Genomic DNA, 14,764 nt, shown 5'->3' on the forward strand with positions numbered 1-14,764 from the left:
TTAAGATTCCACCACGGTCTGTTCTGGATACAGTTCTTGTATGATTGGTATATTTTTTTAATGTAAAAATAAAAACTGTTTCACAGGTTGGGACTCAGTTTCCTATACTGGTATTCCCTACTGTTATGTTTGCTATTTTCTTTTGCTTAGTATTGCCACACAGTGAGCAAGTGTTTGTAGTGGGATTTTGAGTCTCGTTCTGCTAATTGCCAGGTGAACATCCTTTTATTCTGTGTGCTCTCAAACTGAACTTTGGACCAAAGCATGTGTTACCATTTAACTGTATAGCCTTGCCAGACACCTTGGCTTTTATGTCACAGTTTTTGAGAGGAAGGAATACTTGCTGGGGTGATGGTACCATCTGTTTTAAGGGCAAGCTGAAGCTCTGAACAGCATCTGTTTGTTTGTGATCTCTACTTCAAGAGAAAAAAGAAACCTCTCTCACGTTTTGTGTCTCATTGTCTTTCTCAAGACCATATCTCATGAATAGGTGTCAGCACAGCTATGTAGGAAAAAAATGTTAGAATAAAGAAAATGGTGATAGGGTGGTGATAACCGTAGAAACAACAGCATCAATAACTGGAGTAGAAAAAAGGGATGGGGAATTCCTATGCAAAGGAAGCGTGTTCCTAGACTTGTTGGAAAGACTCTTGGTCAAAAAAAGTCTTTCCTTTTATTTAGGCTACTCTGTGCCCAAGTGTCCTCTCCAGTTCTGTTGCTGTTCAATGTGGGTTCTGATTTGACAGGTCCTCCTCATCCTCTGTGCTGCTGGCCTCTAAGGTCTCTCAGAATACTTGTAGGAAGCTGAGATGTACTACAGCATATGCTTTTTTTTTTTTTAAAGTTTACTCATTTTTTCATTTGGATCAAATCAGAAAATTATTATTTAGAACTGTCAGTTATTTGATTCATTATTCCAAAGTAAGCAAAAAATTGTTCTGCTCAGTAACTGGAGTGAAAAGGGAATGGGATTTCCACATTGCTCCTTTTTTTTCTGTTGCAACCTGGCATGAATTTGCACAGCTTTTATGAGGTTGGCTGGCATATGCAGATGTAACACTGTTAAATCTAGATGATGTTTCCACCTCCATTCTCAAGTACCACTTTCATTAAGTTTTGCAACATTTTTCTTTTTAAGAGGAAAGCACGTATCTGTTAGTACCTCATTTGGCTTTTGTAATGTTTTGATTTTTAACTAAAATAACCCATTGATTTCATAGCTTGTAACTACATTGTGAAATAATGATTAAAAACTCAGAAAACATTTATAAAGCAGGTATTGAAAAAGACTCATTGATTTTTCTTTTTTCAAACCTTCATATTGTTCCACTTCCAATTCTGTGACATTCTATTCATACAACTTTTGGATTTGTTGGCAGGAAAAGACAACACTTTATCTGATTTATTTCAAAAGGTAATTATGTGAGTGAGGAATAACATGTTCAGAAAATCAAATCAATTTGATGGAAAGCAATACAAGAGATACTCTTTTTCCATGGACAAGTTAGCTGTATTCTGCTATGTAGTTTTTCAAATGCAAATTACTGTGGATGAAAACCAATGTTTTCTCTTCTTTTTAAGACACACAGATAGTTTCTCTGACATTAATCTCAAGATGATCAGAAAAAGGAGAGCATACTAAAAACAACCGAAAAAGATGGGATTTTGTTTGTTTACTTGTTTCCTAAGACAACTTTAAGAATTAAAGAAAGCTTGTTGATAAAATGCAGTTCATGACTGTTACATTACTTAAAAAAAAAAATCTTAACAAAGTTAACTGGAAATTAATATAGCCCTGCACTATAGACAACTGGCCTGTTTTCTACATCAGAGAGGACTTTTTGATAGAGAATTAGTAATGTCTTGTTATCTCTTAGGACATACATCCTCAGGATGATGTAAAGCAATAATCCTCTTTGCAGGAAAGCACAAGCAAAGTTGTTTCATCTGGAAGTAAAAACCAGGAGCCACAAGTCTCATAAGGCTGCCCTTAAACACAGAATCTTCTTGATTCTCTCCTTTGCAGCGTACTCAGCCCTCATGATACTTGCTATTCTGAAATTTGCTGGGGTTTGGCATGGTTTGATATATGGCATAAGTTGATGGGGGTTTGGGGATTTGGTGTTTTTTTGGGGGTGGTAGGGTGGTGGGGTTTTTTTGTGTGTGGGTGTTTGGTTTTTTTTTGCGGCTGCTGTTTTTGTTTTGGGCTTGGCTTTTAAAAATTTTTTTTTTTTTTTTTAAATATTACTGATGTCCCCAGTCTTGATCTTGCTGAAGGCACTGATAATCAGACTGCACACGTTTCAGTGTGCTCTGGAGGTGAAATCTGGGCCTACTTAAGTCAGAATTTTGCCATCAGTTTGTGATCCTATATTATTCTTGAATATATCACTCCAAATGAAAGCATATTGGTCACGTTTGGGTTTTTTTTCCCAAAACACAATTTAGAATTTTTAGAGTATATTATCAAATATGGGGATATAGAGCTCATTTAGATGTAGGATGGAAATTTTCATGTTGCCATGATGTAAAAGGCTGAGGCAACCCAAAATTTCTCTTTAGTGTCATTGTTTTTCTGTAATGTTCCATAACTATATTATATTTTTTATTTTCCATAGTGTAGGGAAAAAAGATCTCTTTTGCCCTTGAGTTAGTTCTCTCGGGTTTAGGCCAGTTCCCTTTCTCCAAAACAGAAGTGATGAAAGTGTGACTTTATAATAGCATCTGGCTGTGACCTTAAAAATGGACTGATAATTTTCATTGCAAGACTGATGCTACCCTGAGGGGTGTCTTTCTGCTAAGAAGTTGCCACTGCTCAAAACAGCAGTGTTTACTATGTCTGTTTGTACTAAATCATATTTATATATACATACATATATATATATATATAAAATGCACATCTTTCCATTTTGCAGACCAGAGGTTCTGCTTTGCAAGCCTGGTGTTTATGTTGGGTACTGGTATACTATGGAGTCAGTAGCTCTGACCTTACACTAGGCTGAAGAGCGGCTATTTTACATAGTAAACGAGCGCATGTTAAACCCTCGGGAGTTAATTTTGCCAGGAGATGTGATGGCTTTCTAGTGCTGAGACAGCTACTGTCCTAATGGTTACTTCAGACTTACTTTAAAACTTTGTATATGGTCACGTACATATTTATGATTCTTGATGAAGTTTAAATTTGAAACTTTGAAGATAAATGAGCAAAGCTTTTCCCAGAAAGATTGTTAAACATCTCTTACTTTGTGTTACTTTCGGGGTTTGATGGCAATTAATTGTGAATTGTTGTGCAGTTTCATGGATGATCTTTCCTCTCAATTATTCAACATACATCTCAGGCCTGTATTGCAACTGTAGGAAAGGAAAAAAAAAAAAGTATTGTAATACATAACCTGCAAAAGGACCTTGCTTGGCAGAACCTAGAAGTATTAATCTTTAGTGTACAGTATTATCAAAGCCATGTTTTCATGGCATAAACTGCCCTTCTACTACAAACTTTTTTGTTGCTACAGCTATACTATCTATTTCTCTTTTTCTGTCCAGTCAGCATACTACAGAATGATCATGGTTTTGGGTCAGTAGAAGTAATTCATGAAAGACTATCAAAGGGAAAATTGTATATAGATCTTTCCATGTAAACAGAGATATAAGGCATGCTATTAAAAAGTATACTTAAATTTCTATGGTGACTTTAGATAAAGCAAGATATTCCAAACAGAGCATGAAAATGTTGAAAATTAGAAACTAATTAAATAGAAGAGGGCGTTACAAGAAATAATTAATTTTCCTACATTTAATTTATTATAATTAGAGTTAATAACTTAATTCCAATTAAATTTCATTAGAGCATCAAAATGTCTTGGATGTAATCATAATTAATTTAGTGTTTAAGCACAAGAAAAATGAGTATTGTGAATATATCCAAATGAAATATGAAAGCAGAAAATTATAATTTTACAAGGAAATGCAAATCTGAATTTCTAGCTGTTTCTGATGCATTACAGTCATTAAACTTGGGACTCATTATACCGAAGATGAATAATCATGTGAATAAACCACAAAATATTTAGACCCTGCAAGGAGTACTGTCAACTGACTTCTCTGCTTCAGGGGAAATAGACCTGCCTATTCCACCTTAGAAGATTATGTGCTTACAATGGGAGAAGGGTAGGAGAGGATAGCATTGTATCCACAATAGCCTACAAAATAAATGCCTGTGGTGGAGAAGGAATGTATCTAAACTTTCAACAGCAACAAACACCATCTCCTATAAGCAGCTGGAGGAGGGGAGCTGCATTTTAACTGTTCAGCACCAAGTAGTTTCAGTTGCTGGTGTTTGTTTCTCTGAAAACTGGTGAATATTTCGGTTTCCTTAAAATCTGAACATTTGTTAGTTCCTCAGAAAGCTCTGTGGGGTACCGAATGCTTTTGAAAAGCTGTCAGTCTGTCTTGCCTGAGGTTGCATAGCTGGTATAGCTGGTACGTGAAGGGGCAAGAGTTAAGTAGGCACCTGCTGACTCCCAGTCCAGTGTTTTGGGCACAAGCCCACCCCTTGCTTTCCATCAATAGTGCGTCACTGTACAGTAATGGGAGTTGAAGGGTATTTGCAGACAATGGTATATCTCATCCGCATATGAATGCATGTTGCGTACGCTGGAGTAGCCCACAGTGTCCCCTACAAGTCAGTATGTCAAGATCATTTTGCAAGAATTTAGTAAGCGTGTGGCTTATGGTGTATGTGTGTGCCTCTGCATCTACAGCTCTGTCACGTCCATTTACTGATGTTTACCTGAAAGCTTTGAAAAATGTGACTTGTTTATAATTAGAGTACTGGTATCTTTTATGACTGAACACTAGCTGAGAAGTTTAGAAAAATCTGCAGAGTAGCAACAGTGCAGTTTAGACACCTGGTAAGAGGCCATACACATGTCAAAGCCCTCTGGCAGTTGTGTAATGTACCCAGCTGCACTTTAGGCTCTGCAGATCACTCTTACTCTCCAGAAGGATGAGCTGCTTCGAGAAAGGAATGAAGTTTATGAGCAGTTGCAGTTTTTCTTTCTTATGGTCCATTTGTGCATAGCTTGAACATAGAGAGCCTTAGGTTTGACTGAAGCATCCAGCATCGTGCATAGATGCCAAAAAGTGTGCCATTTTGAGGTGTATGCATGAGACAGAATGCTTGGGTCTAAGTAATTTAAATCCAAAAAGGTGATAAACACTTGCAGAGTGGTGGGATAGGGGTGGAAAGTGTTTATATCTGAATGCTGCAAGTACACACACTGCTAATTCTGCACTGTAATAGATGAGTATGAAGATGAATACATGTATCTACTGAAAGCAGAGACAGGGTTCATAAAGGTACTTCACCTAATGCGTAACTTTTAGTTTACATATATTACAGCTTATTTTAGGCAAACATGAACTACCGTCGATGTAAGGGCTGATACCCTTTCTGGTTTTGTCCACCTAGCACGACCGTGGTGTGCTGTTGCGAAGCCCTCCCCAGATGCGTGGGGAGCCTGTGCCCTAGCAAGGCTGCTAGCACAGAAACCAGCCTATTTGATGCACCTACATCCCTGCCTAGTGTGGCATCATCATTTGACCACTTAGGGCTAATAAAAAACAAAATGGTTTTCAGAATTTCTGAGATAATGTGAGAGAGTTTAATATAATGTTACATATTTCTTTTCCTCTTTCAGGAAAAACAATCAATAGAGCACGTGTTTTAGTGAAATATTTTTGGTAGAGTCTAGTAAAAACCAATAGCTCAGTGAATTTAATTGGGGGAGTCAGAAAAAAAATATTGGTTGCGTTTTCAATATATTATGAACTTCAGCTGAAAGACAAACAGTAGCTTTTGATCTATTCTCCAGACCGCTCTCAGGTTCTGCTTATGAACCCTTGGTCTCTTCATAAGCTCCATTTTGCTTGAAATGGCCAAGTACTGCATGACATGGCTTCAGTTACAACTATGAAATGGATTTGCAATGGAAGTAAGAGATGGAAGCTATAATTTCATGGCAAGAAGAAAAAACGGATCACACCAATTAATGGTAGGGTATGCAGCGTGGGATCTGAGAAGTATTTTAAGTCCCCTTCTCATGAATTAAGTAATATATTAAAAGGAGGCAGTGAAGCAGGACTGGGACAGAGCCCCAAGTCTGCTTGGAAGCTGATCGGTAACCTACCACAGCCTTGGAGTGTTCCCTCTTCTGAGCAAGTTTCCTTTGTACCCAAGCTGTTTGTTTCTCTCGCACAAATTGCCTTCACATCCATTCTTTTTACCACATTGGCAGCTTAATTACAGTCTTTTTCCTCAACTCTGACTTTGAGGAGTCTAAGTTTCAGCTCTTTCATCAGGGAGAAGTTATTTTTAAACAGCTAACAGCTTGTAGGCACGTTTATTTGTGGTAGAAAGTTCTAGAATTTGGCACTGTAGACACTGTAACTAACAACTATAATCTGGATTGAAAATACAGAACTGCAAGAGATAACTTGCAAGAGCTTTAGCTGTTTGTTGGACTCTGGCACACCCTCAGTTTTAAGATGGAATGCCTTATAATTCTTCGAATATTAGAGTTGTCCTTTGGCCATGTTGCGTTTGTATTGGGATTTGCTTTAGGAATTGAAATGTAAGAATCTAGAATAATTTAGGTTGGAAGTGTCCTCTGAAGGTGATGCGATTGATTCCTATCTGAAAATGGGGGTGACTTAAAACCAGGTGAGGCACAACAGAGCCTCGTACGAATGAGCTTTGAATACCTGCAAGGGCAGAGATTTGCAGCCTCTGGGCAGCCTGGTCCACTACTTAATCCCTGTCATTGTGCGGGTTTTTTTCTCATTCCTAGTTATAATTTCTGTTGCTGCAGCTTGTGACTGAGGGGTACACATGTGTCCGCACACGTACACCAGCCTCACCATCTCTGGGCTGAAGGGATGGAGCTCCCGTAGCCGTACGCTGCGGTCCATCTTCCTAACGGTCTCGCTGCCTGTCACATCCCTCACCAGCTTCAACTCCAGCTAAGTTCTGGCTTTCCTAAATTCATTCCTGCATGTCTGGAAAATGTTTCTGTGTTCCTCCAAAGTATGCTGTCCCCATGTCCACCTTCCATACACCAGCTTTTGTATCCGATTAGTGCCAGGAACTGTGCAGCCCAGCTGGTGGCTCAGTCAGCAGTTCAGGGATGCAGGGATGCTCTCCACACTTACATGGTCAAGCCGATTGCTGCGTGGCCCATGGCTTTAGGAGGAAAGTTGGTGTTGCCACCTTACAAAAAGGCTTCTACTCCATAGCAGTTAGGGCTAGCTGTCTTCCGCAGCCAAGTTCAGTTTAGTTTAAGCTTCCAAGTACAAATGCAGCTTAAGGGAAAGTTGTTTTGTTTTGTTGGTTTGTTGGGGTTTGTTTGTTTGTTTGTTTTAAAAAGTACAAGGGGCAAATTTATTCTGCAGGGCCTGAAGGCTTAGCCTTGCTGGTGTGCCCATACAAGAAAATTCCGTATGCTGCTGCTTACTATGGGGCTGGTCTCTTGGTTGTAGAGGGCTGTAGTTAGTGTTAGGAACTGTGTTTCTAAAGTTTCTGAGGCACAGGTTGTTGCTAATTTCTGCTTCTTTAGATACGGGGAAGCAGCAGGCCTAGATGTAATTTTAAACTTTTTGTTTTACTTCAAGAGTGGGATATTGTTGCTGTATTTCATCTTGGAATTGGAGGTGCAGAAGGGCTGGAATGTGAAACTCCTGGAATTCATATGATTCTGGGTTATGAGGCACGTAGTTTATATCTTTATGGGAAACTTCTTTTTGGCTCAAGGCTTTTTGTAGCCTTTTCCCGTAGAGGTTTGATCTCCTAGGTATGTGCATTGTGTTGGTTAAGTTTGAAACTCTGCAGCAGCGGGCTCTGCAGCATTGATTTATCTGTGATGGTCTGCAGTAAGACTTGTTGGTGGCAGAATTAACAAGAGTACACTGGTTAACAACACGGTATCTGGGACACATCTGTGCCAGGTGCATTCTTTAGATTAGTTTTGTTGTGCAAATGATGATACTTTCCAGTAGTCTTGGTGTGGAAGAGCTGGGGTTTTTTGGAATGTGGGACAGCCATACATACGTTGGTTGAAGTGTTCATCCAACAAGTTCTCAAAGTACAAGAACATATTTGTACATATGTGATATACAAAAAAGGCAAGTAGAAGTTTTTCTGTAGTAGTAATCACAACTCACGTCCAACAGCAATTCTTTATAATATGGCATTTAATACTGAACACAGCATCTAAAGCATATTTCTAAAGATACTGTATTAATTACAAGTTTTAATTAAGCCAACGCATCACTGCTTGTCCCCCGTATATGTCTCAAAAAGAGCTGAGCAATGAGGCTCTTGAGACAATAGACTCAAAATCATTAGAAGCTTTGTAATGACTTATAATGACATTTTCTTATTCAGAAAAAGAACAAATTTGTATCAAAGTATAAACCTTCATTTTAATGTGAAAGATAATCAGAGTTGTGAGTTCCTCAGCATCAGGCAAGAGTGGGCGCCAACTAACAGGCAGTGTGTGACATGAACATCTGTTCAAGACAACTGAAAAAAACTCAGAGGTTTGTCCAAACAGAATTAACAAAACAAAACAAAGTGACAAAGAAAAAGGATGGAAGCTCCAAAGACCTTAAGGTCAGCAGAGACTTACTCAGCTCTCCACTTCCCTTTCTGTTCCTTCTCCGTTGCTGATATTTATTCCCTTGCTTCTCCTTAAGTCCGCTTGAAACTACCAATTAGCCTCATTAGCATGCCCTCCAGGGATTCTTTCTGCACAGTTATATTTCTATGTGATCTGTCAGCTGTGAGGATGCAAGGGTTCTTTAAGTAGGCTTTTTAGCCTCTGGCCTGTCAAGTGAGTTGCGTGTCTGACGCTGGAACTAATAGGCTGTAGAGCTCAAACATCTGGATTATTGTACTCATGGGCTAGGTGGCCCACAGTGGTTTATGGATTGTTCTTGCTTTAAATTAGTATCAGGCCTGCAGATGACTTAACTCCTCCTCTCCCATTTTTGCTTTCAATAAAGCTGGGTATTTCTGTTTGCTCAGCCTTTGCTATGTCTGTGGAGCTACTGCCACCTTCTTACATCTGCTGTTCACCAAAAACAATTAGGAAACTCTCCCAAAATAAATGAAAAAAAAAAAAAACAAACCAATAATAGAATTGGATTCTAGAAAATAAGCGAATGGCACAAATTTTTGGACAGAAACTTCTACGAGGTCATACAATTTTACCAGCAAAGGCAAGACTACAGGAATCTGTCCAACAGCCAGGCTGTTTGCCACTTGCAAAATGTCATGTATACTGATCTCCATGAGGATTCATTCTCAGGAAACCATTGGACAAGTCACTAGCTGCAGTCTCTAACTTCATTAACTTTAATAAAATATTAACATACACTAGTCAGGTGTGGATCCTGAACTGTAATGAATATTTCTTTCAGAAGTGCTTCCTTCAGATTATACCAATTCAGAAACTGTAAAGCCAACCTTGGCCCATTTAAAAAGAATTTTGAACTTTGAACCTGAGAATTTGAGGTTTAACTTACTAGAGGAGCTAATCATTTCTTATCGGGGACATAGCAAAGGAAGAACATTTGCGTGAACTCATTTCTAAAGCTTTGTTAAAATATTTTGCATTTTCACTAGAATTCATCATTGGCCGCTATAAGTGAGAGAGTGATGGGCTACATTGCTCTCAACTTTAATTTTCTTTTCCCCACTGTATACTTTTGCATAAGTAATATTTTCTTCATTCTAAGTCCTTCAAGGAAATGAAATCTAGTCAATTCCGATTTTTCAGTTTGTTGATTTAGTGAGAAGATGGAAAATGCGGAAATGAGGATGTATATCAAATCTTAATGATATGTGTGGAGCCAAGGGCTGCATTTGAAAGAACAGCTCATGTGAAGCATGGACTAAAAATCTCCCTAAGCCATATCTCTTACTATTTCTGTAGCACTTCACGTGCTTCTGAAGTGGGACATACTAGGGAGACGGAGATAAGTAACTCAGCAAATCACATGAATTGGAACATTCCCTTAATAAGATTAGGTGGGAGGGAAGTCTTGTCTGCTCATGAATGTAGGATTATTGCTGAAAATCTATTGAAGTCAGGAATGTGTAGGTCTTCCTGAGCCCGTTCAGAGACCATATCCCAACTTGCAGTTTATGAGGCTTTCAGGAGCTACAACTTTTAAAAGCAAACGCGTTCTCAAAATGAAAAAGCATTCACCAAAATTGTATGTGCATACTTAATATGCAAAGAAATGTTAAAAGCTTTAAAACTAGGTACAGAGTTTGGGGTTAATTTTTGTTGTCGATTTTGGTTTAGGTTGGAGGTTTTTTTTCTTTAACAGATGTCTGATCGACAGTACGAATGATCTTTCTTTGGTGTGTGGTCAAATGAACCCTCCTTAGTCCTGTAGTGCTGTATTCCAGAGGCGTGCCATCTTCTCCTTCTTGCTTTTGGGTAAGTGGAAGAGGTGGGAAAGTTGGACCTCTTCAGATGTCTTTTATTTTCAAAATCTGAGAGCACTTTGTGCATTTTTACTAGTAGCTTTTTGCTTGTATTAGCATTTGCTGCTAGAATGGTGCGTACAGGAATGGGGGTCAATGTTTCATATTGATTTTTATCAGTAACACTCAGAGGTACTGACTGAAATTCTGCCCTGCATTTCTAAGAGGTTAGTGTAATTTATCACAGTTCATTAGATCATAAATTCTTTGAAGCTAAGAGCTTTTTTTTTGATGTTTGTACAGCCTCTAGAATAATGAGATGGAGGCTCTAGGTGATCCCCTGATGGAAATAGTCATAGATCAAAGTTCAGAATAAGTAGAGCAGCAGAAGACCCTGGACTTGACTCTCATGAGCTTTTTTCTCAGTTGGAATAATTAAATGATAGTGCAGGCAAGAAATGGGTGAATTATTATCCTTAGTTTAAAGGTAGGGAACTGCAGTAATACTGGAGGTTTTCTGCAAATCCGCCCCAAATCTCTGTTCCCTAATCAGATCCCAAATTTGGAATTCTACTGCAGTGCCTTGAGCTCAAGACAAAATGTATGCTCGACACCTGCTCCCTTAGTAAAAAGGATTATGTTGCTATTTAGAGAAGACGCTAAATCCTTACATGAAGGATCTTAAAATACACTGTCTAGTTACTTTATGTTCACCTAGCAATGCGAGTATCACTGTAATGTTCTAGACTAGATTAATTTTACTACTTTAACACCGGTATATAGGTCTTTTATTGAGAAGCATAATATTTTTTATGAAGAAGTGGCAGCCAACATTAGTGTTGGATTAATTGCCACTGTAAAATAATTCATAAATTAATTGCCAGCTCACTTATATTCTCTTAGAACAGTTCATCTGAGATGTCCATCTCATCTGCTGATGGATCTTAAGGCCATGACAATAGTGGTTTAATTTCGTATCTGATGATGTGAGGTTGAAGTTGTCACTCTTAAACATTTTTGCAGTTTGCTAAAATAATCTTTCTAATAAAAAATCCAGTTCACTAATTTGTATTATTTAGGGGGGGGGAAATATTTCCTAGGTTCAGATAGTGCTCTGCAAATTGGTTTTAAATGGCTACCGAATGGTAGCTTAAAGAGGCAGTTTTTTCCTGTTCTAAGTATTATTTTAAAACAAATGACACTCACCCCAGCTAGCCTTTGAAAAACTCTGTTAGTGATGGTCTGGAACTGCCTGAAGGCTGAGTGTTGAATTGTGGTGATACACGTGTTACATAGCTGGCTTTCATGTGAGCTTACGTGGAGAAAAGACAGCTTCTTCTAAAAAACACATTAACAAGAGAATATGAACAGGTTCATGAAACAATAATCATCACAGAGAAGACTCTTCCAGTTACATGCAGGAAAAGTGCAAGATCCAGTACAGCTAAACCACTGTGAGAAGTGCTTTTCTTGGTAGGGTTCACTACCGATGTACTACTCGCTTCCAGAATCTGCAATGGAATTGAAGAAGAGGGATTCAGAGTAGGATTTGACTTTTTTGCAGGCAGGACATCCACAGATAATGAAGCAGAGCTATGGTAAGGGTACGCTCCCAGTCTTCAAAAGGAAGATTTCCAGCATGTTTATGTTCCCTAAAAATTTTATTTGTGATTCCTGAAGATTCTTTACCAAGTTATCTTGTATGTTGATCACAAACCTATCTAACTGCTGTGTTTAAGTGCCACACATTTAATCTTTTAAGCTTCCATATGTTCTGGTATGCTCCAGCCTCGGTTCTTCATTTGCTCTTTCAGCGTGCCTCCTAGGTGTGCTTGCTTTATGTTCAAATAATCAAATTACCCAGGACCAGCGCTTCTTTCCCTCTCATTTTTCTTTTCCCACAAGACACCCACTTTATTTAAAGATATTTTCTCTGAACTTCAATGAACCGCAATTTTGGGGGTCACAGTTACTACTCTGCTTTGTCCCGTGTTTTGTTGTTTGTTTGTTTTCTCTGCTACGTGGTGTTTCTCTCTTTTAAACTTCTACAGATAGGCAGCCAATCTGATTTTCACTTGGCTACCCCAGTCAAATATTCTCTGAAAATTTCTGAGGGTTTCCTGTGAATACAGTAACTCAGAAAGATGTCTACAGGTGTCATTTGTGTAAGATTAACAATACATTTAAAGTAGCAGATGGAGCTTAGGAAGTAGATTTTAAGAGCAAAGAAAAAACCATGACATTTTAACTTAGGCAACACAGACATTTACTTGGCCACTTATATAAAATTGTTGTTAATTAACGTGAATGTGGCATTTATTTTAGCACATTCTTGTAGATTATCCATGTGAATTATGGATTACACTTTACATACTGACTCAGCATATTTCCACACTGAAGCTGCTTTACTAAGAAAATGTTAGGCTCATTCTTTCTCCACAAATGTAGTTTAGGAAACAAAAAAAACCACCAACCACAAAATCCCAACAAAGGTAGTTCACACTTCATCTTCCAGTCCTTTAATACACCTTGGTACATATATCTGTCCTGTGGTGTCGATTATCTCCCCCATAGAATGTATGTATAAATTATTTGCTACACACTAAAGTAGTTCTAATACTAGAATTTAAACAGCAGATGATCTTCTGTGGTAATGATAGTTTAAAAGAAAATGTTCAGATTATGTTCAAAATTGGTGTTCCATGAAAACTCTTCCACGTTCATGATTCTTTCTGCAGAATAACTATTTTCTGGTGCGCTGCTTGTCCTCTGTTTGACAGCCATGTGTTTCTATGAATCAAGCATTAAAACAGGAGTCATTTATTCTAATCTATGGTGCAATAAGGCTCACAGTATTAAAAGTCCTGATTCAGAAGAGATGCAGTGTCCTTAAAATAGGCAATTTCATATTTCACATTAAACTAGAAAAGGGCTTTAATAAACTGAGAGTAATGGACAATGGTTACTTGTTCCTATTACTGAGGCTATTTGTGTTTGAATGAGGATTTTGTTCCTAACTGTGATGACATCTCTGTTTTTTGCCCCACAGGGAATTCTTGTGTCTGTATTTATAATGTCATTGCATGTTGCCACGGCAAAAGACTGTGATAGTACAAGTTCAGCATTATCATGTTAGTCAAGGACAAAGGAGGTAGAAATTAGTTTAGAGCAAAATAAATATTCTTCACAAAATTGAAAACGTCTGTGGAATTTTCTCTCTGCTTTTGTAAGATACTGTTAATATTTTCGAGTACAAAAGAGCAACTTCAGCAATTTTCCACTTGTCTTTATTAATATGTATTATATTTATATATATATATAAAGTCCATTGCAGTTTCTTCCACAATGTGTAGTTTATTTGCACTGACCAGAGGAAGGGTGTAATGATTTTTGTGTCCAGCTTTGGTCTGGAGAAGTTATTGCAAGCTGAATGCTCGGAATTGCACAATCCCACCTTGAAACGGCACATGGAAACTCCTGGCACGTGTTAGGAAAGAAGGGATCTGAAGCCTGTGCTCAGATTCATGCCCAACAATGAAGTCATCTGGGAAATATCTCTTTGAAGGAGCAGCCACTTTCGGAAAGACATCATGGCCTGTGCACTTATGGGGCTCAGAGCTGCGCCCCTAATTCAGCTGCATCACTTAAAGAAGTTCTGAGTTAATCAGAACGCTCCAAATTTTATAAAGCTTCGTCTTACTGGTGAAGCAGAATGACTTTGCCGGGCTTATGGAACTGTGGTTGGTTTGGTTGTCAAATCGGTGAACAACATAGCTTGTTTCTGCAAAAGGGCTCTTTGTCATCTCGCTTCAGTTTTTGTTGTTCTTGTTTTGTTTGATGGGATGATTATTTGCCACAGGAAAAAAAGTCAGCAGGACAGATGACGCTTGGGAACACTGAGCTCGAGCTTTAACTTGCTCTGTTTTGTGAAGGAAGCTGGATAGCCTGCAGAATGCTCATACGGAGCAGGCCAGGACATGCCGCAATTAAAGGAATAGCGGCATTAGGAAGACTAGTGAGATGATAGAGCGGGGCAAAACGGAGCCAAAAACTAGGACAGGAGTTTTGCACATCTTATGTAGGGTGTTACGGTGTTAACTCTTACGAAAGTCGCTGCGAGAATACCAGCACTTGGGATCTTGATCTTACTGTTCCTTTAATTGTAGCATTGCACTAGACTGGGTTTTTTTGAGGAGGGGTTGGGGATGGGGGGATCCGTCCATAACTTAATGGGTACGCTAAGGAAAATGAACTGTAACCTCAATTTGCGTA

The 14,764-nt window shown here is 38.5% G+C and overlaps 1 protein-coding gene across 5 annotated transcripts in view; it reads left to right on the forward strand.

Moving 5' to 3' along the window:
• GULP1 (GULP PTB domain containing engulfment adaptor 1) overlaps positions 1-14,764 on the forward strand; it is a 162,838-nt gene that overhangs the window by 92,107 nt on the left and 55,967 nt on the right. The gene's annotated exons all lie outside the window — the stretch shown is intronic.

The sequence above is a fragment of the Falco rusticolus genome, chromosome 8, assembly GCF_015220075.1.
Source record: "Falco rusticolus isolate bFalRus1 chromosome 8, bFalRus1.pri, whole genome shotgun sequence".
NCBI classification, from domain to species: Eukaryota; Metazoa; Chordata; class Aves; order Falconiformes; family Falconidae; genus Falco; species Falco rusticolus.